The following is a 22,853-nucleotide window of genomic DNA, read 5'->3' on the forward strand; positions in this document are numbered from 1 at the left end:
TGATAGAATTACGAAAAATGACGGAAAATACGTATAAATTGACGGAAAATACACCGAAATGCGGGGAAATTGAGAAATTACTTGCGTGTCTTCTGGTTGGCGCAGATCAATTCTGGTACATGGGAACAAGTATGCGACAGAAAGTGGAGTCCGAGAAAACGTCGACATGGAAGCGGAGGAAACAGGGAAACAGGGAAACAGTCACTTTTTTCCGTCGAGGAAGCATTCTGCTTTATGTCTACTGACGTAATAGTGATACACGCGAGTTGACTACTGTATTTGACGCTTTCCAGGAAAGCAGAGAACCATCGGCCCCTAAACTTACACGCATCTGCGTTAAAGGATAACAGAGAGCGGGTGGAGTGATCGGTTGAGATGGAGCTGTAACGAGGTACGATTTAATGGCAGATGATGCATTCTAGAGAGGGAGGGAGATGTTGCTGCAGGTCATTTGACCATTTTTTTTTCCTTTGTTCTGTCAGCATGCATCAGTCTTGTGACACAGCCTGCGTTCAACTCGTGTGTGACTTACAGCACTGTCTACTAGCGATCGTTAACAGCAAACCTCTCGGTCATCAGAGGACTTTCATCTCATGTGTGATGAAATGTTACCATCCTGTTTCGACACATTCTTCTGATCGAACGAAGATTTATGCGATGTACTCCAGTCCCCTGTCGCGTCTTGGGTACAAAATCGAGACTTCAGTTTCATAACTAAGTTGATCCTAAGTTAGCGATAGGTGTTTATGAGGTACTGCAAATCCCGTGTATACATCTGCTTGACAGATGTCCTGTTTACAGACTTAGTGGTAGCATGACGTGTAATTTCACTATTCAGACGCCGCTGCTCTGCGTTTATCTGCTTCCTTGTAAGAGGTATCCTCCGTTACTAACGATCAATTTATATAGGACTAATGCGGGCATAGTACAATTTCTGAACCGTGATCGGCTGTACACCTCTGGAAAGCTATACTATGCATGTATCATACAGAGCCATTGTTTTAAGGAAGCAGTTTTTTTCATTTTATAGTTTGTTACCATAGTTTATCGTAGAGAAACCTGCAAGAAGGATGTATGTCATGGCCTGGAAATCTATTTCTTACATTGGAATATTAACAGCGCTGCATTCCACACGACTAATAGGTCGGAAACAGAAGCAATCTAACATTATAGCCTGTTTTAAGTACAGAACTATGTAGCCTTAGGAGTGAGTATGTTAAGTTCTCTCTTACCAAAACCCTCCTGGTACTGATCCCAGATAATAGAACAATACCTTAGAATTGATAGCGTAGTTGATTTACATAAAATACTTCGGTCTCCATCCGTCTAGAGCTCCACCATGCATAAAAACCACCTGTTCCTTGTTCTTCTTAACCATCTGCTATTGCATCACAAAACTTTCATATCTACGACTATACACCGATAAGGGGTGCTAACCTCCTCGACATGGGCGCATCTAAAGAAATCTTGTGCACATGGATGGGTGCAGACTCGGTAAGCTCCATTCATTCACTACACGCGGAATGTAGCGGTCTACTCCTGGTCGGCTGCAGATTCAATCGGTCACGGTGCTGCAGGGCAGGTTGGTCAAAGGTAGTGCAATGGGATCTTTCAGTCTCTAACTTTATCCTAAGACTGCGAGACTGCCCTGTGACGCTCATCCACATAGAGACAGATTGTAAATTGTGCACTATGTTCGACCTGTTAGAAATGTGTAGATTGCTGTCTGGTATACTTTGATGACGTATATACTCGAGAATTAACAATGAATGGACGTACTGCACAGTCATCTATCTACATTTGCAATAGTACTCACAAAGTAGAGGAGCGGCAGTTTAGCGATGATACTGAAATTGGGAAGTATGGTGTCGTATCACTGGTCGGTGTTGAAATTACTGTAAAATTGTTAAATTGATCGCACTATCAACTGTGATGCTTATTATTACAGTGCATCGACGGTGTCTTTTCCATCCCATTCGTCCACTGGTGCGCCGTTGATTACCACATAATGACTGACTGACATTGCTTGTTTGAGATGGGGAAAGAGTCTTGATGTAGGGGGCAACACCTTCCGGAGATGGCTAACACCAAAACAGTGATCGCGTACATGGCAGCAATATGAGGAATCAATAAAACGGAACACAGCGCCATCAGCTATCTTGTCACTGTGACAGATGAGTTTAAATGTAGAGGTTGTCAATCAGACAGCAGTTTGGAGACGCTCCAAATAAATGGCTCTGAGCACTATGGGACTTAACAGCTGTGGTCATCAGTCCCCTAGAACTTAGAACTACTTAAACCTAACTAACCTAAGGACATCACACACATCCATGCCCGAGGCAGGATTCGAACCTGCGACCGTAGCAGTCACGCGGTTCCGGACTGCGTGCCTAGAACCGCGAGACCACCGCGGCCGGCTGGAGACGCTCCAAAATGCCTCAAAACTCTTCCAGTTTCCTTATGCTGTGACTGTATTTTATTTAAAATCATCCTGTGTGTGTGTGTGTGTGTGTGTGTGTGTGTGTGTGTGTGTGTGTGCGCGCGCGCGCGCGCGCGCGCGCGCGTGTGTGTTATGGTAGCAGCAGCAGCAACATGATTTACACAGTGCGACGTCTAGTTTTCTGTGAGAGGCAGTGGATCAGAACGTGTTAATGTCAGTTTAGAACCTGACACAGACCTCGAAGTTCTGTCGGAAAAAGCAAAATGTATGGCCGTGTACAATGCGTGTTACAGCAGAAAAAGAACAATATTTCAAACAATGACACAGGGTCACAGGAAGCGTCTCTTGCGACTTGTAGTATAGTCTGTAGGATACGGTCATCCTCCTACAGTACAGGCGATAAAGCTTTACACTGCTCTGTGCAATAGATCAATACCTGTATATTTAATAGGATCGCCACATGTGCTCGATGCCGGCATGCAGACGGTATTTGTTTTCGATATATGGGAAGAGGTAGATGCGGTAAAAATCGTATCGAGTTCTCTATCGGATGAAGTTAGCGCAGCTTTTATTGTTATGTCCTAGCCAGTAATGCCACCCGAGCCCGCTGCCAAAAGGTTGGCAGCATCAAAGTCCGGACGCCGTCCGCATAAGCAGCGCCAGCGAGACAGCAAATCGCCGCAAGTCTGCGCGCGCCACCGCTGGCTTCTGGCTTCTTAAGCGCTGGAGTCGCGAGCGCTAGGACAGTTCTGCATTCGCCGCTCAGTTGTGTACTCGCCACCGAATTGTGTACTTGCTAGTCAGTTGTGTGTTCATCGCAGCAGAGTTGTTGTTTGTCGTCAGCCGACGCTGACCTAGCCGCTCCGACTTGAACTAGACAGATTTCCGTAGACACGGAGTTCACGACCTTGTTTCTGTATCTTAGTGAATAAAGATAAGTACCGACTTTTATTTAATCTGAGTGTTTGGGCTTTCATCTTTCTGTTCACTGTTCCAGCGGACCGGTCGGCCCGCTATTAAAAGTGTGGCGGTGACTTCGTAAGCCATTTCCACAGCCAAGTGTTTGTCGCCACGAACACCGCCACAAAACTGGCGACGAGGACTTCCGAACTCGTGTGCAGGGCTGGTTCAACTTGTTTCTGGTTTTCCTACTTGTAGCGATAGAATTTTGGGGGCTGGTTTCATTTGTGTTCACTATGTCTGCCGAATTACAACAGTTGATTTTGTTACAGAGTCAGCAAATACAAAGTCTGGTGGAAGCAATCGCCAAACAAGCGGCTAATCCTCCAACACAAAAGGAACAAGCACAGGCAGCACCACCGTTCCGGGCTTTTGATGAATCCAGAGAAGAATGGCGCGAATATTTCGCGCAGTTGCAGGCGCACATGTCAGTCTACAAAATCACAGGTACTGAGCGGCAGCTTTATTTAATTTCCACTGCAGGCGTGGAAATCTATCGACTACTTTGTAAGTTGTTCCCGGAATCCCAGCCAGAAGCTTTAGACTATGACGTTGTTGTTAACAAGCTTGCTGAGTATTTCGAGTCGCGAGTTCATGTGGCAGCAGCCAGATTCAAGTTCTTCAGATTAAAGAAACTGCCACATCAATCTAATAAACAGTGGTTAACAGATTTACGGGGCCTCACCCGTCAGTGCCGATTTAATTGTGTGTGTGGAGCTTCCTACAGTGATGTCATGCTACGAGACGCTATTACTCAAAACATTGCAGATTCTCGTATTCGTGCTGCTATCTTAAAGTTGCCTGACCCGTCATCAGAGACTGTGATGAACATCATTGAAGCCCAAGATACTTTTGACTATGCTGAGTGTGAGTTAGATCAGCCATGTATTTCTCAAATTGCCTGTGCTAAGCAAGTTCTGTCACGCCCGCGGCCCCACCGGCAGAGTCAGACTGTAAACACTAGCCGGCCGCGTCATGTTAAACACATTCGTCAGCCGCGTGTGCAAAATGATAGAGTTAAGTCTTGCCCTAAGTGTGTTCTTGCTCATCCTCGTGAACGTTGCCCGTTAAGAAACGCGGTTTGTCACTTTTGTTAACGGAAAGGACACATCCAGACTGTTTGTTTGCGTAAACGCAAGAACAATTCTAGTGCTGCCCAGCCCATGGATAATCATGTTCTTCAAAGCCAGCCCGCCCAGAAGGTCGCGTTTAAAGACTCTTCCACGGTTCGTGTGGGTAATAAACTTGTTCGCAATAAGCCACCCACCCAGCCCTCTGCTATGCGACCCAGGCGTAATTCAAACGCTGTAAAAAGTAATGTACAGACTGCAAGTGCAGCGGGAGTTGTTGTTCCACCCGCCCAACCCACGAGTTGTCGTAAGCAGCGGACACGCGCTAAACGCGGTGATTTTGTGTCTTCCGCCTCCACTGCACCGATCCAGAGACAGTGTAATAAACTATTTGCGAAGCTACGCATCCAGGATAAGACCTTCAATTTTCAATTAGACACTGGTGCGTCTGTGACTCTCATAAATAGTGCTACGTATGCGGCTATCGGCCGCCCTAAACTTTCAGCGGCAAAACATTCTTTGGCTACTTATAGTGGAGAACGAATTCCTGTGTTAGGTGTATGTAGCGTGCCAGCCACATTCCGTGGCAATACAAAAACAGTTTCATTCACAGTGCTCCGCGCTACAGACAGTGTAAACATTTTCGGATTAGACTGTTTTGACTTGTTTGGCCTGTCTATCCAAGACAATGTGTTGCAAATTAATTCTGTTGTTGTTCCTCAAGACAGCATAACCGAATTGTGTAAACGATACAGTGACATATTTAAAGACGAACTAGGTTGTGCTGCGAACTTTGCCGCTCATATTACGTTAAAAGATAATGCTCAGCCTCGATTTTGTCGTGCTCGTCCAGTGCCTCACGCCCTCCGGGCACCTGTAGAAGATGAACTTCGTCGTTGGCAAAACAACGGTGTTATTCAACCCCTTTCAGCGAGCCAGTGGGCTTCTCCCTTAGTTATTATAAAGAAACCGTCTGGCAAGTTACGTTTGTGTGCTGATTTTAAGTCGACAGTTAATCCTCAGACTGTCATTGATTCTTTTCCTTTGCCTAGGCCGGAAGAGCTGATGGATAAGTTAGGGGAAGCTCGGTTCTTTTCCAAAATTGACCTCCGTGAAGCATATTTGCAATTGCCCCTCGACGAGCAATCACAACAGTATTTTGTCATAAACACGTCGTTGGGGTTGTTCCGTTTTCTGCGTTTGCCTTTTGGTTGTGCGTCAGCTCCAGCTGTTTTTCAGCGTTTTTTGTCACAACTTTTGGCTAATGTGCCATCGTGTTGCAACTATTTAGACGATATTGTTGTGTCCGGTCGGACGCCTGCTGAACATTTCCGTAATTTGGAGTGTTTGTTTAAAGTGTTGTCTCAGGCAGGCCTACGTTGCAACATCGATAAATGTTCATTTTTCCTTACAGAGCTGGAGTATCTGGGACATGTTCTTAATGCTCAAGGCATTCATCCCTCCCAGTCACATTTAGCAGCTATTCGTGATTTGCCCGCCCCTCGCAATCTGCATGAATTGCAAGCAGTTCTTGGCAAATTGACGTATTATATTAGGTTTATACCTAATGCATCACAGATTGCTGCACCGTTGCATCGTCTCCGCCGTAAGAATGTTCCGTTTGTGTGGTCAGCTGATTGCCAATCAGCCTTTCAGCAGCTTAAAGAGGCTTTATTGAATGATCGTTGTCTGGTCCATTACGACCCTAACAAGTCTCTGGTGTTAGCTTGTGATGCCTCTTCTTTCGGCCTCGGTGCTGTGTTGTCTCACCGAGTCGGTAACACCGAACGTCCTATTGCGTTCGCATCTAAATTGCTAAACAAAGCTCAGTGTAATTATAGCCAATTGGACAAGGAAGCGTTGGCTATTGTGTTCGGTGTCACAAAATTCCATCACTACCTCTATGGTAGACCATTCTATTTAGTGACAGATCACAAGCCCCTGACGTCACTGTTTCATCCGTCTAAACCAGTTCCTCAGCGGACAGCTCAAAGACTACAACGTTGGGCTCTTTTGTTATCACAATACCAGTATGAGATACTGTATCGCCCTACAGCTCAGCATGCAAACGCTGACGCGCTTTCTAGATTGCCGATTGCTGCGGATGATGTCTTAGATTCCTCTGAAGACTCTTGCCATCAGATTGACGCCGATGAGCATCAATCCCTCCGGGATTTTCCGATTGATTATCGTCAGGTGGTACGTGAGACAGCTACGGATCCTCATCTGAGTTTACTATTACGTTTTGTTCAACGTGGTTGGCCGTCCAAGGCAAAGGACATATCGGATCCTGTGGTTCGTCGCTATTATCCGCAACGTCATCTGTTGTCTGTTTCGCACGGAGTTTTGCTGTTACGCACCGAGAATGACCAGCTTCGTGTAGTGGTTCCCCAAGTGCTCCAATCCAAGGTCCTCGACTTGTTGCACCAAGGTCATTGGGGAGTGGTCCGCACCAAGCAGCTTGCCCGCCGTCATTGTACATGGATCGGCATTGATAAGCAGATTACGCAGATGTCTACAGATTGTTCGACGTGTGCCGAACACCGAGCTGCTCCGCCTCAACGCTATTTTGAGTGGGCACGCCCTGTCGGTCCCTGGCAGCGAGTACATATTGATTTCGCTGGTCCATATTGGAATTCTCGTTGGCTCATCGTGATAGATGCATTTAGTAATTTTCCGTTTGTTGTGCCCATGCAGTCTACAACGTCTGCACAAACTGTACAGGCGTTGACTTCAATTTTTTGTATTGAGGGTCTTCCAGAAGTTTTAGTGTCTGACAATGGTCCACAATTTACCTCTGCTGAATTTGAAAGTTTTTGTTCTGCCAATGGCATTCGCCATGTTCTTACTCCGCCGTTCCACCCTCAATCGAATGGTGCAGCGGAACGTTTTGTACGCACATTCAAGGATCATATGGACCGCCTTCGTGCTACGCACTCTCGTCAGCAGGCCCTCATCACGTTCCTGTCGTCGTACCGGACCACGCCACGCGACGGCCCTTCGCCTGCGGAGCTTCTCCACGGCCGTCGTCATCGCACCCTCCTACGGTTGTTGCACCCCCCGGGTCGACCCGCCGCTTCTGAGCATCGCACGCGTTTTCAGCGCAACGACGCCGTTTTTTTTCAGAGTTTATCACGGTCGCCGTCGTTGGGAACGTGGTACCGTGATACGTGTCCAGGGTCGCGGTTTTTATACTCTTCAAGGTGCTACTGGGGTGCACAGGAGGCATCAGAACCAGTTGCGCCGCGCTGGCCGCCCGGATTCTGCCGCTCGTTCTTTGTCCACAGATTTGGTCCGCGGCGGTTTCCAGCCGCGCCTTCCGACTTCGCTGCCGCCGCCAGGGCAGCAGCAGCCGTCGCCGCTACCACGCCGACAGCCCGTCCCGTTGATACCTCCCGCGCAGCTTCATCCGGGAGCGCCCCAGGTGGTCGCTAGGGCGCCTGCGGTCCCTCTTCAGTCGCCACCGCCTTCGGAGCTGATGGACGTCGACCCCTCAGCCGGGCCGCCGTCCCAAGCGGTGGCTGTGCAGCCTGTCCTGCAGCCGCTTTCCTTATGCACCCCCAAGGAGTCTGACACCGCAGCGCCTTGTCCGGCGCCCACTCAGCAGCCGTCGACGCAGCGTCAGGAGACGCTGCCTATCTTCGTGGGTCCCGACGCCCCGTCGCGTCCAGTACCAGAAGCTGCGCCCGTGGTCACAGGCGTGCGCCCTGACCTCGGTTTTCAGTCGGTGTTTCCCGAGGCCCCTCGCAGCCAATGCTGGGGTGCGGACCGGGGACTCCCACCGACAACAGTCTCCGCCCCGGTCTCTTCTGCTACGCCTGCGGCCAGACCCCTCCCCCGCCGTCGACGCTCGCCACGTCATTATTCAACGACGGTGCGGCGATTTGGGGGGGAGTAGTGTTATGTCCTAGCCAGTAATGCCACCCGAGCCCGCTGCCAAAAGGTTGGCAGCATCAAAGTCCGGACGCCGTCCGCATAAGCAGCGCCAGCGAGACAGCAAATCGCCGCAAGTCTGCGCGCGCCACCGCTGGCTTCTGGCTTCTTAAGCGCTGGAGTCGCGAGCGCTAGGACAGTTCTGCATTCGCCGCTCAGTTGTGTACTCGCCACCGAATTGTGTACTTGCTAGTCAGTTGTGTGTTCATCGCAGCAGAGTTGTTGTTTGTCGTCAGCCGACGCTGACCTAGCCGCTCCGACTTGAACTAGACAGATTTCCGTAGACACGGAGTTCACGACCTTGTTTCTGTATCTTAGTGAATAAAGATAAGTACCGACTTTCATTTAATCTGAGTGTTTGGGCTTTCATCTTTCTGTTCACTGTTCCAGCGGACCGGTCGGCCCGCTATTAAAAGTGTGGCGGTGACTTCGTAAGCCATTTCCACAGCCAAGTGTTTGTCGCCACGAACACCGCCACAAAATTTATAGTTCGCAATTTTTCTCTGTTGGATGGTACAGAATAACGATGATAGATTGTTGGGGTGATAGAGGTGAATGGCCCCTGATGAACGCGGATCTGCTTCAGACTGCAGTACCTGTATGATGTTGAGTCTTCCTAATTTTCTCGATAAGAAACACCCCTGTAACTGTTCATACTGTCTTTATTCTACCTCGTGTTGCAGGAGGAGGTTTCATTTGGCGCCGACCATACACATAAAACATGGTAGGTGGAGTTACGACAACATGTTCCCATTTCGATCGAATGGTCAAAACACAGTCCTATCACACTAACTCAGCTGAGCCTGTTTATACACGGATTGCAGAATGTGTTAGATATAGTTTTCTCCGACTTCTACTCAGTTCTGACTTAAATTGGAAAGATCACAAGCGCAAGGCTGCAGGGATGGCAGCACAGAGTCTGAGGGGCAGTTGCAAGATGCATAAGGACTATCCAGAATTTTACTGTACCAGGTAGGTTCAGAATAGGTGACTCGTTTCGAAACACCAGTGTGCCAGAAATATGATTCACTAGTGACTGTAATCATTAAAATATTTCTCATTATGATCCAACGCAGGTATATGGTTGAATCGAATGACTTTATTGGACAGCATTTCTACCAGAAAGCGTAGCAATAGAGAATTTCTTACAACCTCAATCAGTACAGTATCTACCGTTTCTGATCCTTCTCAATCAACCATCAACTATAACCCAATGCATATATCGCAGAACCTCTGACGTGTCATCGAGGTAGAGTGTGTTAAAAATACTGGAGGAATATCTAACGGTGGTATGAGGGAGTAACCAATACCGACTTCATGTCGCGTTCCTTAGCCGAATCACTTCCTAAATTAGATGATTTTATTACGTGCTTACAACGTCAGCGACGTGTAATTGCACTGTCAGTCTGTCAATACACGCTCCGGCGATCGCCGTCTATATTCATTGTCGAGTTATTTGTGTGGCAAAACCACTTTATTCGGAAGTAATGCAATATTTCGATTTATATGACTTGTATAGTTTTTAACATGGATATCGTTAGCGATACTTGTGACCACCTGTAGAACCAAGACCGCATGTGACAGTAACATGGCCGTTGCGATCGTGTTTTTAACATCTGGTGGCTTGTAAGACGATTACGTCTCTCTTTCTAAAAGACAGTGGAACCACGCACAAGGAAAAATCTTATGAGACACTTCCGTCAATCGCTGACTTTTGCTCAGTATTGTTTCGTATCGCCAGCTTTCAGTTATTGGCTCAAATGGCTCTGAGCACTATGGGACTTAACATCTGAGGTCATCAGTCCCCTAGAACTTAGAACTACTTAAACCTAACTAACCTATGGACATCACACACATCCATGCCCGAGGCAGGATTCAAACCTGCGACCGTAGCGGTCGCACTACTCCAGACTGTAGCGCCTAGAACCACTCGGCCACTCCGGCCGGCGCTTTCAGTTATTGGTGAAGTTTTACATTTAGTAGTAGTAGGCGATGCGTGATAGATTCGCCTTGAGCAGCAGGCTTATAAGGTATGTGGGTGTTCCGAATGTGCAAAGAAAATGACTATGTCCTATCATAGGGAAAGGTATGGATTTGATGTGGAATACTGCGATACCTCTAAGGGGATGCAAGATTTTTACACTGCTTATGAAGGAACGATACAGAAGTGCTCTCGTATGATTATAAGCTTGCTGGATACGATCTTCCTCCAGAAGACACGACAAAATTTTGTGTAGATCTGTGCAAAAGACTTCGAGCACTGGCCTTCAGCTCCAATGGAGCGTTAGGGTGTATGTATTATGTTCAATGACAACACGCAGACAGTAATACAGTAATTGTTTTCCGGTATATCGGGAGAGACTGATGCGGTAAAGTCTTATAGAAGGTATTATTAAAAGGAGTGCTATAACTGGTTAAAGTTTGGAAGTAGATAGTTCTCTCAAAACTACACCTATTTTGCTTATAAAACTAATAGGAATCGGCTGTTTCTATTCTCGTGGACTCATGACTGTTTTTTTATTATTATCATCACGATTGTGTGTTTAAAAATAGGTGTTACTTCATAACTTCTACTTATAAAGTAGACACTACCTGAATTACATATAGCTCACTGTGGACTCTAGAAATGGTAGCGGTTTCTTTTTTTTTCAAAATGTGAGTAGATTGAGTGAAACAGGCTGTCTTGATCAAATTGCTTACAAAATTAGAACTCAAAAATCTGCTGCTGTATGACAGAAGCTTTAGAAGACTTGTCGGAAGGGGTGAGTTATGCATCAAAAACGTCAAATGTAAGCATGCAGGGGGTAATTGGTTTCGATATAATGAAAGAGACGCATGGTAGAATCTTATAGGAGGTTTTATTACAAGACAGACTCTCACGATTTGTTTCGTAAATGCCTGTATGAAATAGCATCACAATGGTACAATGAGACCTGCCATAGTGTACAAAACAGCTACATCCTCCTGATTTATAGCTTGCTGTTGTCGAACGTAAAATGATTGCGGTTTTTTTTTCCAACATGTAAGCTAATGGCATGAAATATTGTATTCTCTAATGTTATTTCACGTGTCTTAAATGTTTATAATACATACGTGATCATCTGTGAAAGGTGTGCACTTCGCTGGATGTCGCAAAATAATGAGATATGAGATGCGGATAGTATCCTGCAACTGAATGTAAACCTATACCGATTTTGCTCATAAAACTGAAAGAAAATGTTTTCTTGGAACGAGGACATTTACTACCGTCATGACTGTGTTTTCTTTTTTTAATAGTTGTATTGTTATAGGAATATCGTTGATGTTAAATACAAATGTTACAGCCCAGTCCTCAGAACATCGTGGTGGCTGCATTCCATAAGAGGTCGCGGCTGCCCTTTAGACAATCAACCTGCAGTCAGGATAGTCTTTATTTATCATGGTTTTGTTCTGAGGGGCGCCGGCGTCGTTCTCTGTTGTATGTGTAGCTTTGGTCGCCGTCGATAAAGCTGACCGCCCAACAGCATGCTCGCTGGAGCGCATTGCACTGAAGACACTGTGGTGAGAAGTTCCCGTCGCTTTAGGCGGAAGGTTTCCTGTTTTCCAAGCAGCAAACTATCGAAAAAGCCATTTGGAGCATTCTCTGGAGGGGTAGGGTGATGCTACTAAATTTCCCTTTTGAACTAAGTGGTGCCGCCTTATGGCAGCCAACGATAGTGGAAGGACTGGTGAGGTCAGCAGCTACAGAGGGGTGGCAGTGGGGCTGTAGAAAAACAGCAATGGGCGGAAGGCCTAGTGCGGACATAGGCCAGCTCATGCCACGAGACATTCAGTGGAGCAGCTGGCCATTTGCAAAAGCCTGTGTCCTCCATGTAGGTGGCTGGACGGAGGGTGCGGGGAAGGGGGGAGGGAGGAACGGAGGTAGGGAAAGAGGTGATGGATAAGGGACCTCGATTTTCAGCACTTTGTGATTGTACATCAAAGGGAACACGCGTTCAACTACGGCCCCCTTTGCAGTCTCTTAGGACAACGATTTTCCCCAGTATATGTGTTGCATTATGACATGTTCATTACGAGTGCTGGCTTTTTTTCACAGCAATTTCAAAGTATAATTATAACTGTGATGCATTTTTCCCATCAGTTGTGATATCGTGTATTGGCTTCAGTTACCTGAGCTGCAGGGTGCGTTTGAGTAGGCGCCTGTAGAGAACCTTGACGTCAATCAATGATAGATACTATCCTCAGTTGTACGCTTGCAGTAGACCATATTTCCTGCCAAAAAGAATAAAGATAAGATAGTATACCCTATACCCCTGCCTTCTACCTGCCAGTTTGTAGGTAAAGGGTAGGGTTTGAGTGTGTCTGTCACTAGTTTCGAGTGGTAGTGTGAAATTTTTTCCGTACAGGATAACACCAGTTTATGGTATCGTCAGTTTTTGTGTTGTATTCTTATTTTAGGCCATCCTTGTGTAGCACTACGCATATAGTTGTGTAATTAGTCCCAACCTTTATAATCAATTACGTAATTAGGACCTATCTTTACTTCATTTTCCCGACCAAAATAAATAAAGTGCACTAACCCGCATCTGGACAGTTTTCATGTGTTGGGGGTGCACTTGGGCTTTCCATCCAGTAGAACTGGGGTTCAAGTCCCGGAAAAAGTACCGGCATTTTTAATTTCCCATCAATTCCAAGCACCTCTGGTGGTATAATTGTGTTAGGGGGATGCACTTTGGCTATCTATCCAGAAGAAGCAGGGTCTGAGTCCGGGAAAGGGCACCACAAATATTAATTTCCCGCCAATATCTGGGAGGGTGGGGAGGGTGATGTCTGCACTGCCCTGGCACAAAGAAATTGCCTCCAAAATTTGAAATTCCCGCCAAAATCAAAATTCCCGCCAAAATTTGTAATTCCCACCAAGATTCTAAATACCTATCAATAGAGTAGGGAGGGGGACGGGTGGGGGAGGGGGTTGGTGCTACGTACAGGCTGAGAAAAACACATGACATCATCCGGGGTTAGGGTGGGAGTGGGTATGGTTGAGGGTGGGAGTGGGTGGGGTCGAGGGTGTTGGTATGCGTGTCGGGGGTGGGGGTGGCTGTCGGTGGGCGGATTAATTGATCAGTTTGACATCAATTTGGTATCAAAATTGCATGAATGCCGCCACTACCCTACTACTATTGTCGAGGTCAGTAGAATGCATCTTTGAGCGAAATTTCAAACTTACTCATCGCATTGTAAGTCAGTTACGGGGTCTGAAAACAGTGATACTTCAATTGTGTTGAGCAGTGTAATTAAAAGTCCGTCCTTCCGAAATCAATCGTAGATACTGTCTATATTGTCTTGTTTGAAAACATTTGATTTCATTGTTACTCCTTTGTTGGGTTGTTTGAGCTGTTTTTGGGGGAGGAGACCAGACAGCGAGGTCATCGATCTCATGGATTAGGGAAGGACGGGGAAGGAAGTTGGCCGTGCCCTTACAAAGGAACCATGGCGGCTGACCGCTGTGGCCGAGCGGTTCTAGAAGCTACAGTCTGGAACCGCGCGACCGCTACGGTCGCAGGTTCGAATCCTGCCTCGGGCGTGGATGTGTGTGATTTCCTTAGGTTAGTTAGGTTTAAGTAGTTCTAAGTTCTAGGGGACTGATGAACTCAGCAGTTAAGTCCAATAGTGCTCAGAGCCATTTGAACCATTTTTTGAACCATGGCGACATTTTCCTGGAGCGATTTAGGAAAATCACGGAAAACTTAAATCAGGATGGCCGGACGCGAGATTGAACCGTCGTCCTCCCGAATAAGAGTCCAGTGTGCTAACCACTGCGCCACCTCACTCGGTACTCCTCTGTCTTGGTTTGAGTGTCGATAGCAAGTTTTGAAGACGGAGGCCAACGTCACTAGAATCTCGTACTTGTTGCAGCTACACACAAAAATCCACTTATCTCGGCATATAATACTTAAATTGGATGTACCGTATTTACACACACACAAAATGTAAACACAACTGAACAAATGAAACACCGTTTGCACAAGTAGGAAACAAAACTGTGAAACATAAGGCTGTCAATAGCGTATCTGAAACGTAAACGTACAGTGAAAAATGCCTGTAAGTCACAGCAACGTAGTAACAACCAGAATTTTCTAATGAGTTCGCCAAAACGTAAGTAAGCGTGCTTATAAACCTACAACACATTCTATAAATAGCAAACCACGCCAAATAGTTTTCCAAATCAAAACCTCATCAGATTGCTTTTGCACGCAAATTATATTAAAAATAAAAATAACAATGGCAACATATGTATCTGACAAATGATAATGAAGTTCATCTCAAGACCAAAAAGAAATAAAAAAGTGCTCCTCGTCAGGCCACGAAGGCCTAAGGCAGAGGTTCCCAAACTTTTGTTTGTCACGCCCCCCTTCTGCCGAAAAGAAAACTTCCGTGCCCGCCGCCCCCCCCCCCCCCCACCTAAAAATATAGAGATTTTTATTAATTATCAAGAAACTATTGAAAAATTTGTGATGGTGACGTCATGTAACATGGTGGGCTGTTAATGTATCGAGTCACAATTATTACGTCATCAGTGTAGTCTAGTGATTATAAGCCACTCCTAAAGTAAAGAAAGTCCTTGGTAAACAAGGAAAAATTTTTGCGACCTTTGCAGATTAGTGGATGTGGGCATTACTTTAAGTTGAGTGTAGCTTATTACTTTCACTCATTATCAAAAATAGTCACTCAGTCACGGTGTTAACGAACATCACTGATTTCTACTCCTATAGCGCTCCCCATTGTCATTGCGCATAGGTTGGCATTTAAGTCAACGACGACAGTTACCGAACGGAGACAAACGCCTAGTTCTCAGAACCAAACAAAAAATAAAAAATAAGTTTTACGAAATAATTTTGCACTATACACGGAACTTTAAAAATATGAATAAAACAACTTCCTTACCTTGATTACATTCCCTTGCTGGACACAATTTCTTCACCAGTATACGATTTTAGGACTACTCTTCGCTTGCCATATCTAGCATAAACTTTCGCTGTGTCTTCATCCAGAAGAAATACTATTATTAGTTGAAATAACATACCACACGTAACATCAGAATCCATAAGGATCACACGCAGTATTTATATTTAAATCAGAATCACTATGTTTATTTTATATTGTTTCTTCGAAATAGTTTTTTATAATTTTACAGTATAGTTAGGAGAAATATAACAAGTTCTCTTATAAGGTGACGTATTTATTATAAAAATATTATTTCCACACACATATGGCAAGAAACAAACAAATAAATCAATGTGAAGGATGAGCTCGCATATTTTTTACAAGATTTTGAATTCTTGGCTGAATAGTAGAAACTGCGCAACGTAAATCATTGGCAATACTGAGTTTGCTTCTAAGCTTATTTTTTATCGCCACTACCGCTGAAAATGCTCTTTCGCACAAATAAGTGCATGAAAATGGTAAATACAGTTTCAGTGCTTGTTCTGCTGTGCTGGGATACACCGTGAGATATTTCACCCAAAATAAAGGCTTATCCATCTTCTCAAAGTCATACTTCGCTGCAGAATCATTTTTAATTTCTAAGACTTCCTCTTGTAGTCTGTCTGCCAACACATCCACGTCAACGTGAAATGGATCCGTCGCTAACCTATAATAAATTTTATCATCACAACTGTTAGGGAAGTATCGTTCGAATTCATCAATAAGGTGCTGCAAATGGTTCGATATTTTACTCTTAGTGTTGGTATCCTTAAAATCGTTGTGAAATCGGGCTTCTTCCAGGATTCCAAACAATATGGGAACGCAGAAATAATTACAGGCTAAAATTTTACGTTTCCATAGTTGCAACTTATCAGTAAACGCTTTGATGGCATCCCAATGAAAAACTATGTTTGACTCTCCACCTTGTATTTTCAAATTCAATGTGTTTAAAGATTCTAAATTCCACATATAATGCAGTTTGTTTGTTATTTTCCCGAAAACTGCATCACTTCGCCTCGAAGTTCAAATAATCTTCCTAGCATATTTCCTTTTGAGAGCCAGCGTACTTCTGTATGAAATAAAAATGTTTTATACTCTGCTCCCAAGTCTTTACAAAGAGCCGTAAATAATCTGGAATTTAACGCACCCTTTTTAATATGATTCACAATTTTGATCCACAATTTCAAGACATCATTGAGTTCCTTTGGAAGTGTCTTAGCTGCCAATGCTTGACGGTGTATTACACAGTGGATAGCAGTAACACTAGGGTTTTCGTCTCTGACCATTTGCACGAATCCTGAGCGATATCCAAGCATTGATGGAGCACCGTCGGCGCATACGCCTATCAGTTTCTGCCATGATAGCTCATTTTTACAAAAGAATTCAGAGACGGCTGCCATTATATGAATTGCTTTTGAAGTTGTCTTTAACTCTTCTTTAATTGCTTCATTTTCTATATAGCGAACGAAAGCTAGCAGTTGGCAACAATTCGCAACGTCGGTACTCTCGTCTAACTGTATTGCGAAAAACTGCGATTGTTTGACGGCTGTAACTAATTGATTTTGTATGTCTTCGGCCATATCATCAATCCGACGTTTCACGGTATTGTCAGAAAGCGGTATTTGTGAAAGTTTTTGTTTACTTTCTGACCCAAGAACAATATCAGCAGCTTTCAACAAACAGTGTTTGACTAGTGTCTCTCCTATTATATGACTTTTCTTGGTCCTTGAAATAAATAACGATAACTCATACGAGGCTGCCAGTACCTTTTCTGATGTCTGAGCGAAGGATCTAGCAGTGTCCCACTTCATCCGTTTCAAATTATCACATTTTGCAGCAAAAAATTCCTTCGGCTTCTCTTTCATTGCACCATGCTTTGCCCACAAATGGCGTTCCAGACGAGAAGGTCGCATGGAATCATTGCTCAATACCTCATAGCAAATAACACATTGCGGCTGCTCAACACCATTCTTTTGTGTAGAAGCAAAACCGTATTTGATATAATCATCATTATATTTACGTTTTTTCACGCCACTCATGGTGAAGTAAAAAGAAAACAAGAAGTTCACAGTATAATTTCGCACTAACACTGATTTTACTGAGGCACAGCTGTGAAAGATTCAACGCGATTTCAGCAAAATCCAATACATCAGATGTGTCAACAACTGCAAGCAACCAACTGAAATAAAGGAAAGCTACTGTCATCTGTCGGCACCTCAGATGACTGCCTGTGAGGAGTGGGGCGAATAACGGAGAAGCCCAGCCGCAGCGCAGGTAGTCAGTGCACTGTCTGTCTGCGATAGTGATGGGCTAAACTGCGATTTTCCAATATCAGTGATTTCTGTGAAAACTACTTTTCAGTATCTGTTATTCTTAACTGTGATTTGTCGCAGTTAAGAGTCGCAGTTAAGGAACATAGGTCGTGTATCCCTCCGCCACTGCGATTTCTGCGATTTCTGCTACTTCCGCGATTTCTGCGACTTCTGCGATTTCTGTGACTTCTGCTACTTTTACCACCGTACGAAAAAGTTACATCTGTCCACACAGAAAATTGCATCTCAACAAACTTGTCATTGGTAAGTATGTTTTACGTTTTTTCTTCCGTTGGCTTTAATTTTGTATTAAAGAATCAACTGTGAAAATATTAATAGTGTAATTAATAGGTAAGTAGCCATACAGTACCGTAATAGTTCGTGTTCAGAAAATGAATTCTAACATATTGTTATGTTCACAGGTACCCGAACTACATTTCAGTCACTCAGTAAAGTGTTAACTCAAAATATCATTGTCAACAGATCTGAAGAAATTGCCACTGCGTCTTTAGACCGTTTTCGTCAGACGAGAGGTTAGTTTCTAAGCGTTTCGATGGACTCCATTACTTCAGTGAGATCGTTCTTGCAAATGTGATATTCATTACAGCAAATATTAGCAATCTACTCTGTCAATTAGATTGCTAGTAATTAGTGACAGCAAAAATCGTTTAATAATCCTTGTGTTTTTGCAGACGCAGTTCTGACCCTGATTACTGGTTGCTGTACGTATCTATCCACATCAAGGCTGTTGAGAGAGACTCGTGAAGATTCAGGACAGCTCTTAGAGGATTTGCAGTTTAAAAGTGAAATAATTGTGAAATAAGTGTGTGAGTGATTAAACTGTGTTTTATTGAAGTTGTTGTGCGATTTTAAAGGAATAATAAATGTTAAATACAGTGAGTGAATAATGAAAATCTCATTTTCCACATGTTAAGCCGTCCAATACCCGTAATTTTCCGCCACTTACTTATTGGTAAACACTTGTTGGAGAGTGACATGCCGCCTCCCTTTCTCCACAATCTTGGTGTGGCACTCACCTGTAACATATCCCGAAGTCTACAATATGCGTTTTGAGGCTGTTGATATGAAAGTGGGAAATACAGATCTTCCAGTTAAATCAGGAATAGCTTAAGTGCATTACTTGAAAGTAACACAGGAAAAGCTTGCTTACGTAGGTGGTAGTAGTGTCGGCAAAAAGTTCATGTGTGTGAAGTTGCCATGTAGAACACTAGGTGTAAAACTTTTCTCCCGAGTCTTGAACTGTGTCGGAACAAAAGTGAGGCATTCATATGACTCAATAATACTGTTTTCATTTCACTACACTTATACAGATGTCCGAGTTCTGCTGCGTTAACATTGCAAAGTCCTGTAGGCGTGTGGAGTATTAACCAAAACTGTCATGTTGGAAGCAGAATCAAACACATTTGTTACGTTAGTTGATATTTTCATGAGAAAAATGCAATATTGTTTCATATTAATATAATACATTCAGAGTCACAGCAGTGTTTGACCAATGATAACTGATGCCGAATGTGCGTGTCGTCATATAATATGAAGGGCTTATTTCAATAGTGGTACAAGTCCATTACCTCCACTTTTCTGTCTATAATGCTTCTGAAATTAATGATCCAAACAAACATAAATAAAGGTTCATCTCTAGCAAGAAGCCAGAAGCTTGAATATTTCTGGCATCTCAACTGCAGATTTTTCAGCGCTCATTTAACTTTACGACTCTGTATCTCAAAATGAACAAAAATGGACTTGTACCAGTATTGAAATACACTCCTGGAAATGGAAAAAAGAACACATTGACACCGGTGTGTCAGACCCACCATACTTGCTCCGGACACTGCGAGAGGGCTGTACAAGCAATGATCACACGCACGGCACAGCGGACACACCAGGAACCGCGGTGTTGGCCGTCGAATGGCGCTAGCTGCGCAGCATTTGTGCACCGCCGCCGTCAGTGTCAGCCAGTTTGCCGTGGCATACGGAGCTCCATCGCAGTCTTTAACACTGGTAGCATGCCGCGACAGCGTGGACGTGAACCGTATGTGCAGCTGACGGACTTTGAGCGAGGACGTATAGTGGGCATGCGGGAGGCCGGGTGGACGTACCGCCGAATTGCTCAACACGTGGGGCGTGAGGTCTCCACAGTACATCGATGTTGTCGCCAGTGGTCGGCGGAAGGTGCACGTGCCCGTCGACCTGGGACCGGACCGCAGCGACGGACGGATGCACGCCAAGACCGTAGGATCCTACGCAGTGCCGTAGGGGACCGCACCGCCACTTCCCAGCAAATTAGGGACATTGTTGCTCCTGGGGTATCGGCGAGGACCATTCGCAACCGTCTCCATGAAACTGGGCTACGGTCCCGCACACCGTTAGGCCGTCTTCCGCTCACGCCCCAACATCGTGCAGCCCGCCTCCAGTGGTGTCGCGACAGGCCTGAATGGAGGGACGAATGGAGACGTGTCGTCTTCAGCGATGAGAGTCGCTTCTGCCTTGGTGCCAATGATGGTCGTATGCGTGTTTGGCGCCGTGCAGGTGAGCGCCACAATCAGGACTGCATACGACCGAGGCACACAGGGCCAACACCCGGCATCATGGTGTGGGGAGCGATCTCCTACACTGGCCGTACACCACTGGTGATCGTCGAAGGGACACTGAATAGTGCACGGTACATCCAAACTGTCATCGAACCCATCGTTCTACCATTCCTAGACCGGCAAGGGAACTTGCTGTTCCAACAGGACAATGCTCGTCCGCATGTATCCCGTGCCACCCAACGTGCTCTAGGAGGTGTAACTCAACTACCCTGGCCAGCAAGATCTCCGGATCTGTCCTCCATTGAGCATGTTTGGGACTGGATGAAGCGTCGTCTCACGCGGTCTGCACGTCCAGCACGAACGCTGGTCCAACTGAGGCGCCAGGTGGAAATGGCATGGCAAGCCGTTCCACAGGACTACATTCAGCATCTCTACGATCGTCTCCATGGGAGAATAGCAGCCTGCATTGCTGCGAAAGGTGGATATACACTGTACTAGTGCCGTTATTGTGCATGCTCTGTTGCCTGTGTCTATGTGCCTGTGGTTCTGTCAGTGTGACCCCAGGAATGTGTCAATAAAGTTTCCCCTTCCTGGGACAATGAATTCACGGTGTTCTTATTTCAATTTCCAGGAGTGTACATTCTTCATATGCACACACAGCACGTCGTTCTCGTGAGGCACAAGGCTCTCATAACGAGGTACGTACGTCGGTCAACAGATAGCACTGGGGAAAGTATGTTAACTGCGCTTTTTAGTTGCTACTTGCGACTCTTAGTTGCGACTTGTCACGGAAACCGCAGTTGGACTCGATAGCTTGTCGCAGAGGTGAGCGTAGTACGAACTTTGGCCAACAGATGGCACTGTTAACTGCGCTTTTTAGTTGCTACTTGCGACTTCTAGCCGCGACTTGTCACTGAAATCGCAGAAAGGAGCATGGAATTCGGCCAACAGATGGCTCACGGCGTTGAATGTGAAATGCTACTTGCGACTGCTAACTGTGACTGAAGTCGCAGGTAGATTTTGTAAAGTTGTTATTGTGATATCTGTGACTTCTCAATCACTGTGATTTCTAACATACACGATTTTCTGCCCACCACTAGTCTGCGACCGGGTGGCCGAGCAGGGCTCTTGCTGGAAGAAACGGGCTTTTCCCGGATTAGGGCGGAAACAGCCCACAGGCACCCTAAGAATTTGCTACCTGTTCTGTGGTGCTGTTCTGAGCAGTGCAGCCTGGGATTTTATGCGAAAATCGTTTTCGTGCCCCTGTCTTTCGTTACTTATAAATGAAACGTTACAAGTTTTGAGACAACATCAATGAATTTGTTGTCAAATTTCAAAGTAATTAAGTAAGGTCATGGATACACCTCACACATCGCAGCAAAGAACGTACTCTAATTTCAAACGAAATTATGCCGTATTTCAAAAAGGCAGAAGAAAAATAACTGTTTCGTCAGATAAGTAATCCGAATGAAAGAGCTGTAGTATTGACCGTTCGAGAAAAAAAAAATAGCCTCACTAATGGACTTCATTGTCTACCTAGCTGGGTTACGTTTCATTGTTAGCACTCACGGCAATGTTTCCAGAACGGCGTGAAGTACTCTGCTCATAACGAACACTTGTACTAGTTTCGCATTCAGGAGGAGGAGATTAGTGTTTAACGCCCCGTCGACAACGAGGTCATTAGAGACGGAGCATAAGCTGGGATTAGGTTCAAAAATGGCTCTGAGCACTATGGGACTTAACTGCTGAGGTCATCAGTCCCCTAGAACTTAGAACTACTTAAACCTAACTAACCTACGGACATCACACACATCCATGCCCAAGGCAGGATTCGAACCTGCGACCGTAGCGGTCGCGCGGTTCCAGACTGTAGCGCCTAGAACCGCTCGGCCACTCGGGCCGGCCTCGGATTAGGGAAGGATGGGGAAGGAAGTCGGCCGCGTCCTTTCGAAGGAGCCATCCCGGCATTTGCCTGAAGTGATCTAAGGAAATCACGGAAAACGTAAATCAGGATGGCCGGACGCGGGATTGAACCGTCGTCCTCCCGAATGCGAGTCCAGTGTGTTAACCACTACGCCACCTCGCTTGGTGGTTTCACATTCACGTTGTGCACGTTTTTCTGGTGACAAAGGGCATAACCCTGGCGCCCAAATTACGAACCTGCCAGTTCATTTGAAGCGTATACAGTCTGTTAAAGTCACTGTAATCGCATCACATGGGGATCCGCGGGTTGACAGGGTAATAAAAAGGCATTTTTGCACTTACGCAGTATAAGTGCTTATTACTCTGATGAACATAGCCTACTACGGCTACAAGTTATAACATGATTCCGTTCAGTTCATGTGTACAAATGTACAGAGTAGTTAATAACTGACTTTTCTGTTTTCCAATTGTCAGAAGTAAGTTGTTTACAAATCTGATATATTAGAATTAACGCATATCGCATTCGTAATTTTGAGAGTTTCTGTGTGTGACATTCTAAACGTGACATTCTAAACGTGATCTTCAAAAGCTGTATGTTCTAGGATAGGTTATTGAGATAGGATTGCGGGAAGTGGGACGCCAAACGATTGCATTTAGCACCATAATCTATCATTAATACCTGCACATTCATTTTTATTAAAAT

Source organism: Schistocerca piceifrons, chromosome X, assembly GCF_021461385.2.
Source record: "Schistocerca piceifrons isolate TAMUIC-IGC-003096 chromosome X, iqSchPice1.1, whole genome shotgun sequence".
Lineage (NCBI taxonomy): Eukaryota > Metazoa > Arthropoda > Insecta > Orthoptera > Acrididae > Schistocerca > Schistocerca piceifrons.